This window comes from Podarcis gaigeae, assembly GCF_964106915.1.
Source record: "Podarcis gaigeae genome assembly, chromosome: Z".
NCBI classification, from domain to species: domain Eukaryota; kingdom Metazoa; phylum Chordata; class Lepidosauria; order Squamata; family Lacertidae; genus Podarcis; species Podarcis gaigeae.
The window spans coordinates 38,239,124-38,258,159 of NC_139691.1; the positions used below are offsets into that span (position 1 = coordinate 38,239,124).

Sequence of the window (19,036 nt, forward strand, 5' to 3'; positions counted from 1 at the left end):
AGTATCTCCAGTTAGGACTGAGAGCATCCCTTTCCTTAAACCCTGGAAAGCTACTCTTAACCAGACTATACAATAGCAAACTAGATGGACCAGCAGCTTCCTGTAGAGGTATGTATCTACCAGAAGAAAAATGGCAGAAGGGGGTAATTTTAATCAAGAAAAAAATTATATCCCCCTCCAGCACCACAGTCCCAGCCCACCAACTCCAGCCCCCTCTGCAACTACCATTAATAGAAAACCACATCAGATTCTGTTCACAGATCTCCCATGTCACATCCATTCGGTTCATAGATAAATATAGCATATATAATTCAAAAAGCATTCAGTGCTGGAAAAAAAGAGAGAGAAAAGAAGACTCAAGTTCTATTACAATTCTGATCTTCGTTCTCCAGATCTACGTGTAAATGGCATGTAGTTATGAATAAGGGATTTGTTTTTACAAAATGTGGCAAGGATGTGTTTAGCAGGAAAGCATCTATATTCATTCAGCTTTGCCCTCAAACTGCTAAATTTCTCCTGGTTTACATTCTTCAAAGCAGATGATTGAAGCTAGATGATTAACTTCCAAACATATATGAATTAGCATATAATACATAAGCATTCTACACAAGCCTGCTAATATTTAGCAAGGTACTCACCTATGCATATCCAGGAATTACAAAGCTAATGAAAGATGGCAGTACACTGAAGCAGAATTAATTTAGTAAAATGTCAGAAATCTTACAGACACTTGACTGGTGGAGTTTCACTTTGAAGTAGGGATGGATAGAGGATGCGGATGGAGAGGCTTCCAAATGTCCCTTCACATACTGATGAAAACATTTAGAGCTGTGTCAAGTTCTTAAGTTGGGCTAACTTGATGGGGTTCCTTCCACCAGCACCCTCAATTTCCTATCCTCCCTGCCAGTCTGCCCCTTCCCCAACAAAACTAAAACCCTTACCACAGAGAAAGAAGATGGAGTAGAAGATGGGAGGTGAATTTGCATCACACTAGACCAGTGCAACACACTGTCAATCATGGTGCCCTATGCCAAATACAGCCAATATGCTAGGTATGTGCACCCCACAATAAGCTTTGGGACACTTCAAATCACACATTGTTACCTTCAGGAAAGTGGCTTCTATAACAAATCACAGTATGACATTTGGCTCACTGCTTGGTTTTGGTACAAGCTGCTGTTCATCATTGTGCCCCATTCCATTAATAGCCAGTGTATTTCAAAAAGGGAACTGGGTCTATCTACCTCACAATGACCTTTGGGCCACTGCAAATCAAATGCCCACACCTCCAGAACTGCGCCCATCATGAGAAGGCATAGAATCACGTGTGGCCTAACAGTTTATTGCATAGGGCATCCACTGCCCCCTGCCCAATTATTTTTGTGGATATAGATATAGATATAGATGATATAGATATAGATATAGATATATAGATATAGATTAAAAAATCTAAATGATGACTGGGCTGCTCTATCCCAAAATTCTCATCAGAAAGTCAGTCCTAGTTAGGGCAACACACTATTCAGAGGGGCTAAGATACACTGTTCATACACACATCAAAGTTACTTCTTGCATAGCTTACCAAAGTGCAGTCCAAGTAGGCGGAGGAGGAACCAGGCAAATAGTTGGCCTATAGATTTCAGCAGGGAGACAATGGCCAAAGAAAGAGAAATCTGGCCCAGCTCCTGAAAATGCTGGCATCTTGAGCCCCCTATGGCTAATGATGGGGACATCAATGGCTTCTGCTGGGTATCTATAGCAGTTGTGGACATCATCCCAGCTGTGGCTATGCATTAAATGCTTATTTATGGAGACCCTTCAGTCTTGAATTTATGAGCGGCTTAACAATTCTGTTGCAGAAACATTGGTCGTTTAACTCAGTCTGCTTCCACCACTGTGTAGTATTTTAACAAGGTAAGTAAGAAAAGAAAAAGAAAAAGAAAAAGAAAAAAGGAGACCTAGTTTACAGGGAAGATGATGATATAAACCTCCAAATAGTCTTTTACCGGGGAAGGGGGTGGATATCCAGTTGTTAAAGGTTTGTAGAAAGGAAAGATCTGATTTATTTTCACAATAACTTTCCTAGGATGTAAGGGTCTAAGGATAAAACAGTTAAAAGATCATTCTGTAGACAACAAAGTATAAATATGGTAAAACTTTGGGCCCCAGTTGTAACTCTCATTTTTAATGAGTTTTTCACTTTGAGATGGAACTGTTGTTTTATCTCCCTCTATAAAAATGTGATAAAATATCCATCACTTCAGAAGGTATCTGTGTGAGGACTTAGTTGCATTGGATATTTCAGCAGGGCACAACGAAAAAGAATCTCTGGGCCTAGGGTCTTGTTGATATAGCACAGATAACAATGGCCCTGTTGAATTAGTCCAAAGACCACAAGCAGGATCTCAGTGCAAAAAGCTCTCTCCACTTCTGATTCCTAGCAACACATATTCAGAGCCACATTGCCTCTGACAGTGGAGCTAGAATACATAGCCATCATAGATAGCCACTGATGACCCTATACTCCTCCAACTGAGAAAGGAGAATATAGCTATGAATTTATCAAATCCTCTTTTAAAGCCATTTTAAAGCCCTTTGGGACTCCCTCCCATTGCATAGCAGACAAAACCTGTCTCTATGGCCTTGTCAGTGGCTATTCTTGTTGTTTCACCCAGATTTTAAACCAGCCTATATCTGTATTGGTTCTGATTTTTATCTTTACAGATGAAATGAATTAGGGTTGTTGTTGTTTTTTTACATATGGAATTGTGGGTGGTGTATAAATAAAAATTATTATTATTATTATTATTATTATTATTGACTGTGAAATTTATTGTGAAATCACTTCAATATATTTTATGGGGAGCAATTCATAAATGGAATCAATCAATCGCTTTGTTTAATGGGGGAAGCACTGCAGATTTTATGGATGTGAGTGTTGCCCAGGTCACTTCCCCAGTATCTGACCATGCTTGCAGGTGAGTAGAAGATCAGGGTGGTACTAGAATTCTTAATAAACAAGCATCCATACAAAGACACCATCGGTCTCTGGTATTAACTCTGCCACAGGAAATATGCAACACAATTTATTTTGAAAACTGCGTACTGTATAATGCAGGCTTATGGGCCAGAGATTATGTAAACCAAGCCAACTTGTGGGAAAACTCTGAAAGTGAGAATTAACATTTGGTAGAGAGAGAGAGAAATTAGCAGTACCAGAAGGTGTGCAACTGAGGAAGAATGAGCGCCAGCAAGTTAGAACTTCCAGCAGAAATCTCAGTTTTACTGCAATGTGTAAGCATCAAACTCTGGTTTAAAAATTCAGTCTTTCTATAAGACAACACCAATTGACAAAGAATAAAGGCAGAGCATCTGTTAAAACAGTCTCTGTGCAGACTTTAATTACTACTGGGCTCTTCTCTAGCTTTTCATTTTCAGCCATAAAATGTCATTGGGTGGCTGAGTTGGTACCAACAACCAAGGAGAGTGAGATCAGAAGTCATTTATTTATAAAGTTCCTGTATGTACTGTCTGGGGGGTAAACAGAAACCATTAGCACACCAACAGAAGCAATCCCAAGGGATCTGCAAATCAGAAAGCTCCCAAGGCATTGAAAGTTGACATCTTCGACTGAACTTTCAGTTGAAAGTAGAACTGAAAGTGATACTCATCTCTAAAAGAGCTTCCCTGGATACATTCAGCAAAAAAAAAATAAAAAAAAATTAAGCCATAAAAATGCCCTGAATAAACTTTGGGTTTCTTGTATTGTTTCGTCTCCTCTTATAAGTTATCATCATAAAATGATTTGCCAAATGGCACAACTATACAACTAAGGAATACTTTAAAAGTTACTTTTCCTGGCCCTGTAGTTAGGGTTAGGAACTGCAGTGCTCTAGTGCATGGATACAGACTATCTACAGAGTCAGGGAGTGATAGGTCTGTTCATGATGGCTCAGATAACAGCCAGCCCTTGGTGATAGGACTTGAGACCAACTCTCCAGCTTCTTCTCTGACACCAGTTTAGCTGGCTCCTCTAATTGGTTTGCTGCCTCTTCAGCTACACTGTGAAGACTTGGTTGAATCTGTCTCTACCTCACCTCCAGAGGGAAAGCCTTCACAGTTCCTTCGAAGAGTCTCACTTTTAGTTCTACTTTGAACCATGTGTACCCTACCAATAAGGAGGTCTAAGCTGCTCCAACCTTAGACCATGTGGCTTATGTAAGCCATCCTTGTGTATTTATACAAATAATTTAAAAACATTTACCACCTTTGGAACCAAGGTTATACTGCCTGTCTTTTCTTATTCCTGTATGGAAAAGCATATAAATCTGACCTTTGAAGAGTTTCTAGGTAAACCATTTTTAACTTACCAAACTTTTTCCTTTTTAACCAAAAGCCAGCACTTAACTGGTTTGCCCAGGGACAGTGGGGTGGAGCCAGTGTCAGAACTAGGCGTCTCATATTTGTCAGAACTTGATGCCAAAATCTATGCCCAGTGCCACCAAACCAGTCACAGTCCCCTGGAGCATCCTCTGTTGGAACCCTCTTTCCCGTCATTGCCCAAACTTTCCCCATCTGAAATCCCAGAATCCCTCTTCAACTCCAACAGATCATTCCACCCCTGTCCAGTTCTTACTAGTGCCATGGGCCCCATAGCATTTAGGACTCTCCTCAGTCTGTAACTCTGACTCTACCCCTTCTCTCCAGGCTGCACCCCTTACCTACCCTACTTCATGCCTTCATTGAGTATTTAGGAAGCTCAACACTCAGCTGACGTAAGGGTGATTCCTTATCCACCAGGCCGCATAAAGTCTTAGACTCAGAACTTAGTTCAAGTAACTTGTCTCGCTATAGAGTAATTCTACATGGCAAAGCTAATTTTTAAACCTGGGACAAACACACACCTGCCTGCTTTGAACTACATTTCATTTCTGGTCCATTTGATCTTCCACAAGTTGAACTGTAGCATACATCATACAACTCAACCCTTGTCCCTTGAACTGGCAGTGAGTATCTCTTGCAGATCCTAAAACCTTATTGCTTGGGTCTTGGACACCACTATGATAGGGAACCAGTTACTGTTGGACTCTGACTCCCATCTCTCCTGTGGATTATGGGACTTGGAGTCCAACAACATCTGGAGTGCTGCGGATTTCCCATTCCTGCTCTACATGATGCTACATCCCATTTAACATGTCAGTATATACATCTTTTTTTACAAAGACACCATATGTCAACAGTATTTCCTCCAACAAAGAAAACTGACCACAACAATTATTCCTTGAACTTTTCAGTGCTGCGGAAGAGGAAGTAAAGTTGTATATCGCTGTATTGATTGTTCTGTATATGAGTAGGCATCAAAGCATCAGAATTATACAGAAGTACATTCAGGGTCACAAACTGCAAGTCCACTTTGAAAATGAAAAAAGAAGAAGAAGAAATAGCTTTCCCCCCTGCTTCTTATTCTCCTTCCCTCAATATCCTTGAAGACAGCCTTGAAATGAAAGAGAGGTATTTTCAAAGTACAGTTTGGCATGATTCCAGTTCTAAATAATAGACTTGATTATAAGGTTCAGAACCAAGATCAATGAAGTTCCTTGAAGCTAACCTCAGCTTCAGAAATACAGTCTTGGATACTGTGGCTTGATTAGATCTACATATTTTTTTCCCCCAACGTAGCCACCTCTGTAGAATTTAATTTGGTAACGAAAGGTGACAAAGGGGGAGAAATCTTATAAAATGACATTCTGAATTGTAAAATGGCCTGTTGACAAGATCCTGTTTTAAAAAGTCCATTATCAAATATTGTTCAAGTTTTCTTGTTTTCCTTTTTCACAACAAATATGTTTTGGCGCACGCACGCACGCACACACACACACACCACCCCCAGATTTAGTGAATCCAATAAAGACCAATTTGTTAAGTCATTCTGAGTGGCTTTGAATGTCTGATGGAAAGATGGAAATAGATAACAGGCATAAATCTTTGTCTTTGGACTTTTTCAATACTTTTTTTTTAGACTATTATTTATACTATGGGAAAATTATAGTCTAAATCATCTGGTGGGCAATAGGTTGGGGAAGGGAGATAATGACTAGCTGAAAATTGCCCCATGAGCTTCATGGTTGTGCAGGATTTTTAACCTTGTAACCTCTGTTCAAAAACCAGCACCCTGTCTGCTACTGCATGCTGTCCTCTAGATGTACTTTATCGTTTTATTTAGATATTTTAACATTGCGGCTCAAGGCAACAATTTGTAGGCACTGGTGAACCACTGTATTCCCAGTCCATGTCACTTTCATGTGTCCATCCATAAGTCTGTTCCATTTTGTTTACACATAAATCCATTTTTTAAAAAATCACATATGTGTACAGAAATATTTTAAATACATCTAAATATGTATTCTAAGCATATTCTCTTTCAAAATAAACATATCTAAATGGACTTTCAGAATTATTATTATTATTATTATTATTATTATTATTATTATTATTAACATATGTAAAAGTCAGTGAATAACTGAGCTCCAATCTGTACATTACTCGAAGAGGTATAGATCAAGTCAGTTATGCAAAGAGCAATCCCTCAAGCATTTTCAACCATATGTGTAAATAGTCCCTGATGTAACTCCATCCTGTTTTTTTTTTCCTGTGACTCTAAGGCTATACACATCTATGGTTTTCCTTTTGTCACATTGCTTCTAAGCATAGCTCTCTGGGGGGTTGTTAAAAATACGTATGGCCTCTTTGCTAAATGGAAGGATGCTCAGAAAGTATTTCTAAGTAATATTGAAATAAGAAAAAAGAAGGCTCTTATTTGTAAGTAGGAGCTACAACATACATACATATATATGTTTAGAAGTGGAAGCTAAAATTTTATAGATCAATAACATTTGAAAGTGGAAAATGTGAACTCTGGAATGTTGGGGTTAAATGAAAAGGACAAGTCAGCAAACAAGCCAGCAATGAGGGAGTCAGAGCTGAAGAATCTCTGCTCTAGTCCAACTTATACCCAAGAAGAAGATTCCATTCATTTTCAAAAATTTAGCAGGTAGAGGTATGTAATTTGCTTAAAGCTGTTTCAATGCTATGTTTTACATTGCTGAAATCCACCTTGGTGAAGGGCAGGTAATAATAATAATAATAATAATAATAATAATAATAATAATAATAATAATGTAGTTTTTAGGGAGAGCCAAATTGGTGCCTTGCAGATGTTCCTGGACTCCCACCACCCCTGACCACTGTTCCCTATTGTCTGGGGTTGAGAGTTTATCACATCTGGAGAATACCACATTTGCTATCCCTGTTGTGTTTGTTCACTTGTTTGTTTTGGACTGATGTAACCTTGACAGTCCCAAAGTTGTGATCTAACAGGTTTACATATTGGAGAGGCTATCTCTCGGATAAGCTGGTCAGGAGTTCTTAATGGCTTAATATACTAAAAGCAGTACTTTGCAGATGTTGCTGTAGCTAATAGGAATCCAGTGCAGTTCCCTCAGCAGAAGTTTAATAAGTATGCAGCAGTGAATACCACTTAACGTCCTTGCTGCAGTGTTCTGTACCAGTTGCAGCTTCTTGACCAGTCCCAAGGGAAATCCCACATAGAGTATGCTATAGTAGTCTAATTGTGCACTTACAACTGCATGAATCACAATGCCCAAGATATTCCTGCCCAAGAAAGGGCAGGGTTGGTGTACCAACTTAAGTTAATAATAAGAGCTCCTTGCCATGGAGGTTACCTAAGTCTCCAATGACAGAGATGGATCTAAGATAACTACAAAACTATGTACCTGTTCCATCAGAGGAAGTCCAATCCAATTAAAAACAAGTAGACTACCCACACCCCAGACTTGGGAATCATTCTCCTACAAAAACCCACCAGACTGCATTTGCCAGAGTGGTATAACAGTTAATCCCTCTCCCAAGGGAGCTCTAGAAATCAAAGCTCTGTGAGACGAACAGAGGGCCTCATCACTTTTCCTAACAATTCTTGGCACTGTTAACACACTACAGTTCCCAGGATTCTTTGGGGGAAGTCATGACTGTTAAAGAGAAATTATACTTCTTTAAATGCATAGTGCAGATGGGGCATTAGTATATTACAGTGATCCCAGAACAACCCAATGAGCTGGATTAGATTGAATCAAGAGTTCAGGTTAAACTGGGGTAAATCGACCACTGGCTTTTGGTACTACAATACCAAATCAGATATGTATGATTCTTGCAGTTCCTGCCTAGCCAAGCAATGAGAAGATACAAAACAACAGCAACAACATAGAGTTCGTGTAAGAGTCTGGCACATTTCTGCAACACTTTATATTAGGGTTAATCAGCTGATAAAAATCAATGCGGCTGATCATCTGATTAGCTGAACCAAATTGTAATTAGTTTGTAATTAAGACCATTTGTAAGCATACCTCATGTGTGTAATTCCTAAATTAGTTTTATATAACACGGAGCAGATTGAGATGACTTGACTGTGCTCTCTTGTGCAAATTTTGAGTTTTGCTGCTTTTAAAAATCTGTCTCAGTGCTTTCTTCTCATTTCCAAATTATATAATGGGGTTATCTAAGGCCTCCTCTATATTCTTAAAGTGAAGTCATCCCGCTCTTCAGATTGGCCCAGTGGCAGCTGGAATAAAGTCAGGGAAGTTACATAGTGTTTGCAGAAATCTTAACTGGACTTCTGGCCACCTGATTTCAGCAAACTGGACATTTTGGTCCCTATCTATACAGGAAAAAATGTTCCGCCTCTTCAAAAAGACACTAAGAAAGTGAGATGTGATTGAAGTCAATGGGAACTGAGTCCCTTTGAAGGACATGAAACACTCTGAAACATCTCAGCCTTCAATTTAATTCCACCTGACATAAACATGATTACCTTTTTTTTTTTGAAATTAAAGCAAATCTGTTGTTTTGTCTGTGCTCATACACTTCAATTTAAAATAATCTCTGGGGTGTTAATTCTGTGGTGTCTTGTATTCAGTCATTATATGCTTGTAGAAAATCTTATTTAGCAGAAGGCTATCTTGTAATGATTTCAACAAGAGCTTTTGCATTACACATTCATCAGTTCAATGAAAGCTCTTGATCCTTCTCCATAAAGCATGCAATCTTTGTTTAGGGACTACATACCTTTATGGAAAAGGCTACTTCCAAATGCCTCCTTCATACCTTCTCAAAGTATACGCTTGTTTTTTTGGGGGGTGCTGCTTTCCCCCTGAGGTGTGTGTGTTCAGAGCAACATCTGGAAAGGAGCACCTTTTTTGCATACACCTGTAGGTGTGCTATGTGATTGGTATACACACATACAGCATCATATAGGAATCCTGGTCATATGCAACCCCTATGCATGGATACATTCTACCATTTCTTTTCAAATGTCACTCCGAATGTGCAATCTGGCAAAGAGCTGGGCCAGCAGCACATGCAAAGTTAAAAGGTGAGGGGTAGGGCATGGTCCCAATCCTCTCTTCAGCCATGCAGGGTTTATCTACACTTATATTTTGCCCTACTCTTTTGATGCACAGGTCCACTCTTAAAATCTCTGCATCCAAGCATCCCCCCTTTTCTTTTTTGCCATGAGCTTTCCCCACAAAAACCTGCTCTTTAGCACACATTCGGAGCAAAGGTTTTAAGCAGATTGCTGCTTGCTCTGATTTAGCTTTAAAGAGCAGGCTTTTGTGGAAGAAGCTCTGGAGGAAACATTAAGGGCACTTAGATACAGCACTTTACAGTGTGGACCACGCCTGGAAAAAGCAGAAGAAAGGTAAGTGTGGATAAGCCGTCAGTGTACACATGAGAAGTTCTGAAAAAGTTTTGTCAGACTGGCATGGAAGCTTCAGACATACTAGCCTGGGATTTTCACCCTTCTCCCAGATCCTTAATACTTCCACTTGTTCTCTGGTATCTTCCTCGTCTTCCTAGACAGTAGATGTCAACCTTTTCTAGGCTAGAATTCAAAGTCTGCTACATAGGATGCAGTGTTCTTCTTCCTACACTTTCCCCCTCCTTGCCCCCCAAATTTCTGCCCTCTCCTTTCTCTTTCCTTATGTGAAACACTTATTTTTTAATTTTTGCTTGTGTCCCTGGTTTGACCCACATTGCGCGGACAGGTGGAGTCCCCAGATCCTGCGCGGTCCCCCCATCATGTGGAATAACGACGCAAGACAATGTGCTATGGGATTAAATTGGCCACAACTTTATTAAATTTCAAATGTGGGTAGACCTTGGCTCAGGCATTGGGCGTTCTCCCTTCCCAGTCCCCAGCCGGGGACCTAGGGAGCATCAGGGTTATCCAGTGTGTGTGTGGGGGGGGATGGGCCGGCTCTGGAGAACATATGTTCAAGCAGAGATAGCCGCCCCCGTAACGACGACGCCGCAGGGGAGAGCAATGACGACCTTCCAGCGTACGGTCAAAGCCTCCCTTCAGAAACCCCTTTAACGGGGAACCCTGGTATCGCCGCCACAAAGAGGAAGATGGACAAAAGGATTCTGCCCAAGGCCTGATACCGCCAAAGTTGTGACGTTTTGCTACGGGAAAGGCAAAACCTGCCAATGCAGGGAAATTCCTTTCCGGCCCTTTAACAGCGACCTTAATGTAGCAGCGCCCGCATACCTGTGAAGAAAAGTTAACCTGCAAAACCTGTGAGGAAAATTAACCTGCAACATAAGACATTGACTGAGGGTGGGTAGGGTGGGAGAAGCTCTGGAGCCAAGTGAGAATTCCCAGGTAAGATCCTCCCTCCTTTGTGTGGGCAGGTAATCCCTCCCCTACCTGGCCTGGTCTCCTTGGCAACTCTTCCCCCAGGTGGGATTGGACAACTGACTGAGGTAGGCGGAGACCTCCAGGTATCCCACCTGAGGGAAGGCAAAGCCTAGCCTATGCTGTTGGAGCCGCTCCAGATCTAGGGGCTGCACGCGTCCACACAAAGGGCGTCCCCCGTTTTAAGCGGGGAGCAGTCATTAGTACTTAAGACTCCTGCCAGCCTAGCAGTTCGAAAGCACGTCAAAGTGCAAGTAGATAAATACTCCGCTCCGGCAGGAAGGTAAATGGTGTTTCCGTGCACTGCTCTGGTTCGCCAGAAGTGGCTTAGTCATGCTGGCCACATGACCCAGAAGCTGTACGCCAGCTCCCTTGGCTGATAAAGCGAGATGAGCGCCACAACCCCAGAGTCGGCTACGACTGCCCTTATTGTCAGGGGTCCCTTTACCTTTACTTTGCTTAGTACTTAAGAATATAATTAGAAGCCTGTTGTATTAGATCAGAAATTCATCTAGTCCAGAACTATATTTTGCATGGTGGCCAACCAGCTCTTTGTGAGGCAATCTCACATTTGAGCTCTTTAAGAGACTCAGATGGACGCCATCTGGATCTCATGCTTTGTTTACAATTTGTCAGTAAGATGCAAAACATCATCTATTGTCACCTGCCACTGCTTGGCAATTGCCCACATACAAATACATATGGTACTGTCAGGGAACTGACATCGGAGCCAGAGGTGGAGGCAAGGCTCCCAAGCGATGCTGGAGAAGGGCCCAGCAGGGAGAGAGGGAGCTCATTGGTTGGGGAAGGAAATCAGCGTAACACCAGGGATAAAGGGGGGCAGATGGGGGAATCGGCGAGGGGGCTCCAGGACTCTTCGCCGGAGACCAGCAGGGAGAGCACGGGTCCTCCGCTACCCACACCCACCCTGCGCAGAAGACTTCCGCGCAGGGAAAGTAGGCATAGACTTGGCGTCAAAGAACTTCTTTGCTGGAAGAAGTTCAAGAAACGCCCACTGACGGATTCTGCTAGCGACTGAACAGCAACGAAGTGAAGGGCTGTCCAGCCAGAAAAGGTTTAACCAGGCAACCTAGCCAGGAGTGGCGGCAACTAACGCACAAACAACCCCATATAACCATTACAGGTACTAAATGTAATTGCATTGTGAGAACTTTTTCCAATTACAGTGGTACCTCAGTTTAAGAACAGCCCTGTTTACACACTATTCGGTATAAGAACTCCGCAAAACCGGAAGTAGCGTTCCAGTTAGCGAACTTTACCTCGGTCTACAAATGGAAGCAGAACAGTGGGAGGGCACTGGCGGCGGGAGGCCTCATTAGGGAAAGCACGCCTCGGTTTAAGAATGGCTTTGGTTTAAGAATGGACTTCCGGAACGGATTAAGTTCGTAAACCGAGGTACCACTGTAGTTAGACATTGCTTACATCACACACTAGGTCCTTTTGCAGAGGGTGCTTTTTTCATATTGGCTCCAAACACTTCACTTGCATTCACCAAGTAATCCTTACAAAAATTCTGTAGACCAAGATGATGATTATGATGGATATACTGAAGCAAACAGTTCAGGCCTAGTAATATGGCCTCATTGTGAGTTAATGACTGAACAGAAATTTGAACTCAATATTGTTTGCTCATAGCTCATTCCGGTACATAGCCTAAGTGTAACACTATACTACTGGCTATAGTATTTCCCTTGCCTAAGACTTCTGTATACCTACATACCTACATATAAATGAGCTACTTTAAAACCTTCAATGGTATGTCATAATTGCTCAGTCTTAGTAAATGTTCATCCTGAAATTACTGCGAACATATATTTAATAATCATTTATAAACCAAATTTACCCAATACTGCACTGGAAAATCCTAACAGCCTAGCACTTGCAGCTTTCTTTAAAAAATGGTGAACTTCTGTGCAAAGCCAACAATGGGTGAAAAAATAGAAAAATGTCACTCAACTCAAATAAATATCCTTGGAAAGCGATAGCAAATATGGTCACAGAGAACATTTCCTTAATTGAAAATTCAAATGATGGGTCAAGGCTAGTTTTCAATGAAACATTCAGCAATGCTGAGTGAAAAATCAATAGCTGTTTTATTATAGATTTCTTCCTCCAAGCCCCAGGCAAACACTCATTTTCCCCATCATAAGGTTTTTTATATCCTTAACTCTAATGGTGAACCAGCCCTTCCGTCTTTAAGCCATTCTGCACAATAGGGGCAAGATGAATGGTGTGAGTCTGTGCCCTATTTAGAAAGGCTGCTGATTATATCTCTGAAAATTGCAGCTCAAAATTCAGGTTGTGCCTCAGGCCATCACACGTTGAAAGGCATCATCGCCTAGGGATGTAATAAGGTAGCGATTTCTGTTCAAACCTGTACTTGTCATAATTAGTGCTGTTTCCATTCTGCTGCAATTCATTTCCCACCAAATACTACAATACTTGTCTAGCCGTCTGCTATTTAACATAAGCATGAGCTACATAACATGAGCTACATAAGTCACTTAACCATTTGCATAACTTAACAATCATTTCCAGATAAAGGAAATGTCAAAACCACTTTTTAAAAGTCATTAATTACGTATCATATGTGGGCTTCAAAAAGCACAATAGTGATATTAATGAATACTGGTTGTATTTGCTCGACTGATTTCCATTCCTGACCACAGATGAGTATTTGAATTGCAACAACTTCTGCTTCCTTTTCCATTTTGTCGGAATTCTTTGACATTCTTCCCCTCTCCACAAAGCAGCAACACTTATAAGGCCAAATTGCAAATGTGCAAAAGTAGTATGTAATTGAAGTAGATCAGAATGATGGCAAACGTTCATAGCACATTAACCATATGCTAATATAAAACGATACAGGGACGCAGGTGGCGACAGGGACGCAGGTGGCGCTGTGGGTTAAAGCCTCAGCGCCTAGGACTTGCCGATTGAAAGGTCGGCGGTTCGAATCCCTGCGGCGGGGTGCGCTCCCGCTGCTCGGTCACAGCGCATGCCAACCTAGCAGTTCGAAAGCACCTCCGGGTGCAAGTAGATAAATAGGGACCGCTTACCAGCGGGAAGGTAAACGGCGTTTCCGTGTGCAGCTCTGGCTTGCCAGATGCAGCTTTGTCACGCTGGCCACGTGACCCGGAAGTGTCTCCGGACAGCGCTGGCCCCTGGCCTCTTAAGTGAGATGGGCGCACAACCCCAGAGTCTGTCAAGACTGGCCCGTACGGGCAGGGGTACCTTTACCTTTACCTTTTTTAATATAAAACGATGGCAAAAATCTGATATGACATTAACAAATCAAAGCAATGCCGTAGTCAGTATATAGAAAATAAGCATAAATGCACATTTTAAAAAACCACATAATTCTGCATGAACTCTTGGTACATATGGTAATTCACATGGCCTATTCAACAACCTCTGCACAATTGCAATGTAGCCTTATAAGTTTCCTTTTCATGTTTGTTCATAAGTGAACTCTCATTCTTTTCTGTCCTTACATTTTAGATTTCCCTCTAGCTTTCTGAAAGACAGAGGTGACCTAAACTGTCACTTTTTAAAATATGAAGGAGTAAGCTGCATTTAACTGACAAGGCGTAATGTAGTTGATTAGTTTCATGCATGCAAAAGAAAGGTAGATCCACACTCAGCAGGGCCTTCAAGTGTTTTTGCACTAAAAATCCCATCATCCCTGACCACTGGTCCTGGTAGCTAAAGATGATAGTTGAACAACAGCTGCAGACAACGGCAACAGTGTGGGGAATTCCTACACTGACTTGCAGCAGCTATCCAGGGTTTGAGCCAAAGAGCCTTTCCCAGCCTACCTGGATATGTTAGAGACTGAATCAGAGACCTACAAGAACACACTATAGAATAAACAATATGTTCTTCTGAGTTTATTTTAGGTTTTGAATCGGCAATTATGAAATGTATGAGCTCTCACACACTTTCTCAAGGCTTTCACACACACTTTCACACACTTACCCTTCAGATATTAAGATTATCAGTAAATTCTTATACATTGCGGGGAATATCCTACATTTTTTTAAAATATACACACACACACATAATCTGGGTATTGTCACTGTATGAAAAACAGTGGGGCCTAATTTGATCAGTAGAATGTTTGGTATCTGGTGGGCGGGGCTTGTGTGTTTTCCTCTGGAATCAGCCCCTCCTTCAAGTGTGTTTTCCTTTATGTTCAGTTAAGATTGCCAGTTATGAGGGACCAACTGCCTCGTATTGTTTCCTGCCTCAGACTTGTCTCATGTTGTTGTATTTAGTTTTTCTCATTATGTTGCTTTGTTACAGTATTATTATTATGTGAGCCACTTAATCATCATAACCTCCAATAATAGAATCAGATTTTAAAGGTAAGCTGAACTAATTTTCTTCAAAATATAAGTAAAATCAGCAGGTGTTTTTTTTTTAAATAGGCATTATAAAATAGAATTCAATGTTAAAAATAAAATTACATGTTAGCAATACATGTCAATATCTGGGTAGTAGGGTTGCCTAAACATTCATAGCAAGCACCAAAAAATGATATTGCAAAGTTAAAGGTAAAGGACCCCTGACAGTTAAGTCCAGTTGCGAAGGATTCTGGGGTTGTGGTGTTCATCTTGCTTTAGTGGCCGAGGGAGCCGACGTTTGTCCACAGACAGTTTTTCCGGGTCATGTGGCCAGCATGACTAAGCCGCTTCTGGCAAAACCAAACCAGCACACGGAAACGCCGTTTACCTTCCCGCCAGAGTGGTACCTATTTATCTACTTGCACTTGACGTGCTTTCGAACTGCTAGGTTGGCAGGAGCTGGGACGGAGCAATGGGAGCTCACTCCGTCTCAGGGATTCAAACCGCCAACCTTCTGATTGGCAAGCCCTAGGCTCAGTGTTTTAGACCACAGCGCCACCTGCATCGCTGATATTGCAAAAGCCCCTTCCTAATATCAATGGGCAGCAAGTTCCAGAGCATACATGCTGCCACACTGAAGGACTGGTTCCTTGATGGTGCCACTTATAAGTATCAGTTCCACAGATCAAAGCAGTCAAACAACTGTATATGAGGTAGGCATGTATGATGAGTGAGCTGCATGCATAGAACAATAGAATCATAGAATTCTATAGTTGGAAAGGACCCCAAGTGTCATCTGGTTCAACCCCCTGAAATGCAGGAATATGCAGGTAGGACTGAACCCGTGACTTCAGCATTATCAGCACCATGTTCTAATCATCTGAGCTAAAATGGAGGTAGGTCAATATGATCCCCTGGGTGCTACCCAAACCAGCATCAAAAATCTAGATTTGAGAGGGTGGAAAACCACAGGAAAGAGGGATGTGTAACATTCTGCCAATGTATGCATTCTTCACAAGCCTACAATCCCCCCCCCCAAAAAAAAATACTGTGAAATATATCCTACTGAAATCAATGGGCCTTACTTCCAAGTAAACATGATTAGGAACAGACTGTTAGTCTATAATCCTGACATTCCACAGCAGTCAACGAGATTTAGGTGCCCATACCCAACTGTTGGCACAAGAATTAATCTGAACACATTTTTTCTCCTGCTGGTCTGGCTGCTGTCTGGCTCAAAAAGCTTCAGGTTGATAATGTATATATTAAAAGTAAAGAGACTGTCACACACATTCAGGCATGCAGCCACAATGAGTTTGTAATTATATCCAGGAAATCCCTCTGAAGGCAGCTGGATGGTGCACTTTTTTTTTTTTAAAGGAAAGGAGAAATTGGCCCACTTGAAATTAAATCACTACATTCTGAATATGTCCAAGAAAATATAATACAACGGCCCTGCAAGCCTTCCTCTCATATTAAATTTGCTGCTACTGGTGCCAACTGGATCAAACAAAAATTTGGAAAGGTGTACTCTAAAAGTAGCCAAATCCCATTCTCTCTTAATTACGAGGCTTGCATGTTGGGATGCTGTACTAAATCATTCTCGCCCAGATGTACTATAATTATACTGGTGAATTAGCCTTATGCTGAGTAACATCATGTACCATAGGTAATAATCAGTCCCCTGAGCTCATCCATTCTACTCATTTGCTCCCTTATGTTCATGAGAAAAGGCTATCTTTGGATTGTTAATTATTATTTTCTTTTTTTTTCTTTTTTTAGGAAACTCCTGCTTCTCTTACAGGAAACACACACACAGTTCTTTTCAGAGCTGAGAAATAGGTAGCCAGGAGCTGTGAACATGGATTTAGAAGTCACTGCCAATGAAGATTAGTATTTCTGGGGCAAGTTGCAACCTGAATAGGATACATCGAAACCCTTCTAGCTGAGGATAGCCAATGGTCTGGGTGGAGGAAGTCATTCTGTGATGCAGCAACCCATTACCAGCAATGACTCACCACACATGGCACCTGCACAGAGACGTTTCCCCATGTCCAATATTCTGTGAAACTTTCCCAAGATTACATCACACTCACATATGACCAAGAAATGGAGCTGGGGATGGAGCTATGCAGACAACAGAACATGAAAAATCAAGCACTATATTTGAGGATAGCATTGGTACTGGCTGTTGTGTCCTAACATCAAGCAAAATTCTACTGGGCACGGTGGGGCACCAAGATATGCGGGCCAGATTTGTATCACCTTGGAGTATTCCAAATGACCAACTTTCTCTGAAGAAGCTGGAGGCTGACTGGCTGCCTGCTTTTCATAACATGAACCGGGCACATTTTTAGAAGGACGGCTGCAGTAGATTTGCCACACGGACAGGGTGCACCCATTTCTCCCACCTATTCCATTCACTATTGAAAAATGGCAAAGTGGGTGAAATTTGCAGGTCTCTCCACAGTGGCTAAAACCTGCTAAATGGCTAGCCTAGAGTTTTGTGGGTATTTGACCTGTAAATTGTAAACATAAGAGAAGTGCCTTTAAGTAAAACAAGAACAACTTTCAAACAAATAGGACCAGGGCCATATATCCTAGTCACATTTAAATATGTTTTTGGGTGGGAATAGCTACAAAGGGATGAACTTCATGGGTTAAAAAATTTCCTCTGATTACAAGCTAGACCTGTAACTTGTGAAATGGTTCCCCATTCTAGTATCTTCCCAAAGCACAGAGACATAAATTTCACTCTTGCAAATCTTTTATTCTCCTCCCCCCCCCCCCCCAAGCACTGGGATTGGAAAATACTGGTAAATTATTTCCCTATGATTCCAAGCTAGACCTGTTAGTCACAAAGGAGTCTCTCCCCTCACCCCGCAATCCTTGCATTTACCTTTAGAGGGAGACTTGAGTTTCAAACTTAAATTATCTGAATCCTGAATACCCTTACTATTTTTATCTAGTATAGAGGGGGAAACCAATTGGTTTCACTCTGAAAAAGTGTAACAAAACTGTAGCACACAGACACACCTCAAACTGGGCAGAATGTGACAGTCCTCAGAGACCAACTCCCCCCCCCCTCAATCTGCTAAGTCTTTAGGGCTCATTGGCACAAATTCCAATTACTTTATTTTGAATAGAACTGTAAACACACATGAATGATAAGCAGATATGCTTACCCTATGGAAATATATGGAGCAGCCCACACATGGTATAGTTCTACTGCATGGATAAGAAAAACACCTGTGGCATCTCTGAACTAGGTCATTTATATGTGTGTGGGTGCACCCCTAATTTCAAGTCTTTGTGTATGTATTTTATAAAGAAAATATATATTGCTCCTAGCAAAAGAGATATAGACATATATTAAAACAGTCTGACATTCATCTTCTAAGCCTTTAGAATATCTCAGGGTTTCTGACACAGCACCTGTCAGAATATAAATATCAAAACTAGTGATCAAAAATTGCTTCTTTTTTCAACAGAGCATTAACAATATATCATAATGGGAGGAACACTTTTATAATCAAGCATCGTATTCAGTTCAGGTGCTTTTTCTGCTACAGTGTCAGGAGCTGGAGTCAGGTGTAGGTCAGCAATAAAACACCCGAAACCAGTGAAGTTAATGCTTTATTCAAAGAAACAAAACAGCTTAGTCCTAGTGGTCACAGCAACCTGTCTCAGTAGGTTTTGCCCCAATAAAGCAATTGCGAGGACTGAAGTTCCCTGCCTTCCCACCACTCTCTAAGGCTCCCCCCCCCTCAGGTTCCTTCCCCAGCAGCCTAAAGCTCCTTGTTGCTCTGCCACCTTCATTTCTTTGCATGTTCTGGAAGACTGGGGGGGAGGGAGCTGGTCACAGCTAGAGGAGGAGACTCACTGGATTCTTCAGCAGCCT

General features: G+C 41.5%; 1 long non-coding RNA gene across 1 annotated transcript; it reads left to right on the forward strand.

Annotated features, from left to right (window-relative positions):
• Positions 1-14,976: 14,976 nt before the first annotated feature.
• Positions 14,977-18,535, forward strand: LOC310837044. Its single transcript, XR_014560369.1, has 2 exons — positions 14,977-15,058; positions 16,918-18,535. It is a non-coding gene; the product is annotated as an uncharacterized lncRNA (long non-coding RNA).
• Positions 18,536-19,036: the final 501 nt, after the last annotated feature.